Genomic DNA, 4,720 nt, shown 5'->3' with positions numbered 1-4,720 from the left:
ATTTTCACTGACTATTACCAATGTGGTATTGTGAGAATGATTGCTGAGTGCGCTCCACTTAAAAATGAAATAGATTTACTGTTGCTAAGGAAGTCATTCCAAAGGCTAGGTTTAACAGAGCAAATGAAATGTCACCATACTTTACCAATCATATAACATCAATGATGATATTTAGGCCTGTATAACATGTGGGAAGTCATCAACAGCTGTTGTATCAATTCAATTTAGAATTCTAATAATATTGATAGTGATATAGAATTGTGTTTGGTTGTGTTTGGTTGTCAACAGATGTGAATCCAACATATAACTTATTGATTTGTAGATCAGCTGGAATTAAAGACAGACTAAGTCAGTGGCTCAGATGGAACTGTCCAAGCAGTAGATACATCTCATTTAAATGTTGATAATAGGTTGCGTTGTCAACCAAACACAATTCAATATTACTTTGTAATATAGTAAATAGCCTAAAGTCAAGGCTATCTAACAAACTAATGTAACATTCACTCTTAAAATGAGTAACTTATCTACGGCCACATTTTGAGGTTACTGTAACTATACATGTATTCTTATGTAATAATAGTCCGCGCAGAATCTCGAACAACGTTTATCACTGGCAACATGTACAACATGTATCTCAACTGCAATCCAGGTCATTTGGTTGTGCTATTAGATGAAGCACAGTGGTAACACATTCATCTGTTTGATAAATGAACACAACAACTGACATTGTATTCCCTTTTGAACTTTGCTGTGATTTGAAATGGTTAAAAGTGAAGTGATAGACATTTGGGTGACAACTAAACCATGAATCAGACATTGTTTTTCCCAAAGGATATTTGGTTGTGCTTTTAGAAAGCATCGTGATTAACACGTTGGATTTTCTGAGGGGTGAATATAGGTTGTAATCTCATCGACCAACGTCTCAACCAAATATGACCCAATTACCCACGTTGAAATGACGGGGTGTGCCCTGTGAGTATGCTATAGCCTACATACAGAGATAATGGTAACCGTTATTTCATGACACCAGGTGATTCCATCAGTCCAACCGTCTTCTAGAGTCTTATCACAACGGCAGTGGTTGGCGATCCCCCTTATTCAACAGTGTCTCGGTCTCTCCTCTCCTCCTTTCTTGAGCCATCTCATTGCGCTTCCCACTCACTCCTGGCTTTCTCTCTCTCTCTCTCTCTCTCTCTCTCTCTCTCTCTCTCTCTCTCTCTCTCTCTCTCTCTCTCTCTCTCTCTCTCTCTCTCTCTCTCTCTCTCTCCCTCGCGCCTTCCGAGCTTGAGCACACGGTGCTGTCACGGGATAATTAACTGCCTTTTTAAAACGCTGCAGAACGGATCATAGACTACGTTTCTAATGGAAAGCGCGATTTAAAGGTAGGCTACCGCTAATGTGTGTGTTTAAATGACAATATCAGCCTCTTGTCATGGTGTAGTTGAATAGCGTTAAAACATTCCCAGTTGACGGTTTTTGGTGTGGAATATATTGTTTGAAAGTGATTCTCAGCCGCTGCGAAACGAGCACCTTTATTTGGAAAAGGTGCTGCGCGTTGTGCTTTGACTGAGCTCTCATAGCAACTGGGTTTTCAGCAGCTGTCTCGCGCTGCGGTGTGTGGAGCGCGAACTGGTTGCTGGTGGAAGATTCTAACTGACAGCATGAGAAGGGACTGGTCCACTCAAACATGCTCCGTTTGGGTCAGTAGCATAAATAGCTTAGAAGAACATTGAGTGGTTTGTAGCCTATTGCCCGATCTGTAGCGAACCCAAACCACGCGGATTTAAAGCAAGCTGATGGGAAGCAGTTGGTTACCAAATGCCTGTGTGTGTATATAACTGGTAGAAAGAAAGGTTTCAAGAGCCGATTTGAAAGCCAGCTGTTGATAACGTTTGGACGGGTAGGGGATTAGTTGCTCCACGCCAGGGGTGTCTGGACTGGGTGTAGCATACATGGACCTACACGCTCCCACAGTGATGCAAAGGGTTCTGGGACGGGACGGTGTTGTGAGCAGAACTGTATCTGGTGCCAAAGCTGAGGCAGATGCGTCTCGCGGGCTGGCTGCACGAGCTGCATGTTGCGTGTGTGTGTGTGTGTGTGTGGCTTCGTGATTGACGTGTGTCTTTACCCTACACCCTCTCCAAAATATAGTGTATTCACACATGGATTCACCCGTTTATAATTGTAATAATAATGTGTTTTCGGAGGCTAATATGAATATCGATTTATTGGTAAGCGTTTCAATTGAGCGCTTCATCCGCATAATTACATTTTCCCGAAGTGACTATATTCATGGGAATGTGAGTGTCTTTGTGTGACTGTGTGTGTGACTGTGTGTGTGACAAAGAGAGCGAGAGAAAGACAAAGACAGACTGACACCCGGGGTAGCTCGCGCCTTCACGGCTTGATTTATAATCTTGCAAATGCGCATGCAGTGACTGGCGAAACCTGGGGTCCCCGCTCGCGATTCGCTGTCACCTCGGCGGCATCGACCGTCAGACAGACTTTACCGCCACGGAATACTGATCGTCGCCATCTGTGCACCGGGACCGGGGCTCATGCACCCGTTAGCTGTTATCACCCCGGGTTGGGTTATTACCGGGGCAGACACCGTTTGCACAACATGACGGATGAGTGTAGCAACGATACTAATAATGAGTGATGCTATGTCACAAGCAAACCAATGGACCCTAAATGACAGTTTGATTTGACTCAAGATAGAACGAGTATTTTCCCGGAAGACTGTTGCATTCTCCAATGCCAGCTGGTTATTGTTCGGTTTCTTGTTCGGTTTATTTTACAATGAGTTGTATAATTTGTGTATCATCATCATCACCACCATCTCAGCTAAACAGAAACTGAATGAAATCCTGATACAAAAGCTCCTGATAACATGTTATTTTCTCTCCATTCTTTTCTCTGCTAGTACTTCTCTCTCGGTCTCTCTGTCTCTCTGTCTCTCTGTCTCTCTGTCTCTCTCTCTCGCTCTCTCTCTCAATTCAATTCAATTCAAGGGGCTTTATTGGCATGGGAAACGTGTTAACATTGCCAAAGCAAGTGAGGTAGATAATATACAAAAGTTAAATGAACAATAAAAATTAACAGTAAACATTACACATACAGAAGTTTCAAAACAATAAAGACATCACAAATGTCATATTATATATATGCAGTGTTGTAACAATGTACAAATGGCTAAAGTACACAAGGGAAAATAAATAAGCATAAATATGGGTTGTATTTACAATGGTGTTTGTTCTTCACTGGTTGCCCTTTTCTTGTGGCAACAGGTCACAAATCTTGCTGCTGTGATGGCACACTGTGGTATTTCACCCAATAGATGTGGGAGTTTATCAAAATTAGATTTTTTTTCTAATTCTTTGTGGGTCTGTGTGATCTGAGGGAAATATGTGTCTCTAATATGGTCATACATTGGGCAGGAGGTTAGGAAGTGCAGCTCAGTTTCCACCTCATTTTGTGAGCAGTGAGCACATAGCCTGTCTTCTCTTGAGAGCCATCTCTCTCTCTCTCTCTCTCTCTCTCTCTCTCTCTCTCTCTCTCTCTCTCTCTCTCTCTCTCTCTCTCTCTCTCTCTCTCTCTCTCTCTCTCTCTCTCTCTCTCTCTCTCTCTCTCTCTCTCTCTCTCTCTCTCTCTGTGTATATCTCCCTCCATCTCTTTGAATTCAGCTCTATGAGTCCTAACTATAGCTATGACGGTCTTTCATTCATACTTATTTCTATGTGGGCAGATCAGATCCACAGCTACTTTCCATGACTGTGTGTGTGTGGACATGAGTCACTAGTAACCCACATCTTGTTATAAGGGCCTTATTAAACACGACCTGCATTTGAATTACGTCTCAACTCCACTCTGATTCAGCCCTGAACCCATGCATCCGGTCGGTGCTGAGGCTGGTGTGTGGTGTGTGTAAGGGGTTAGGATGTGTGTGTGTGAGGGTAGTTGGGCTGTGTGTGATTGTGTGTGACACATATCTGGATGTACATGTGACGTGTGTGTGATGTCAGTGGCCGGGGGGCAGTGGTCCCTAAAGAGCAGCTAGCCAGCCGATCCAATAAAGTCATGATGTCAGTAATGATGCTATTACTGGAGATGGCCTGACAGGTTACACAGACTAATGGACACACACACACACACACACACATTCTCACCTGCTTTTTCTTCTGCCCTCTCCTTTCAGAGCACAGTGGTATTTATCAGTGCACACTCACACTCACACGCATGCGCATGTACGCACGCATGCACGCTGTCTGTCTGTAACTCCAGACAGCTAGGGGAGAGGAGGACAGAGTGTGTCAGTCTGTCTGTAACTCCAGACAGCTAGGGGAGAGGAGGACAGAGTGTGTCAGTCTGTCTGTAACTCCAGACAGCTAGGGGAGAGGAGGACAGAGTGTGTCAGTCTGTCTGTAACTCCAGACAGCTAGGGGAGAGGAGGACAGAGTGTGTCAGTCTGTCTGTAACTCCAGACAGCTAGGGGAGAGGAGGCCAGAGTGTGTCAGTCGGTCTGTAACTCCAGACAGCTAGGGGAGAGGAGGACAGAGTGTGTCAGTCTGTCTGTAACTCCAGACAGCTAGGGGAGAGGAGGACAGAGTGTGTCAGTCTGTCTGTAACTCCAGACAGCTAGGGGAGAGGAGGACAGAGTGTGTCAGTCTGTCTGTAACTCCAGACAGCTAGGGGAGAGGAGGACAGAGTGTGTCAGTCT

Source organism: Salvelinus fontinalis, chromosome 40 (assembly GCF_029448725.1).
Source record: "Salvelinus fontinalis isolate EN_2023a chromosome 40, ASM2944872v1, whole genome shotgun sequence".
Classification (NCBI taxonomy): Eukaryota; Metazoa; Chordata; class Actinopteri; order Salmoniformes; family Salmonidae; genus Salvelinus; species Salvelinus fontinalis.
This window is presented reverse-complemented; position numbering follows the sequence as displayed.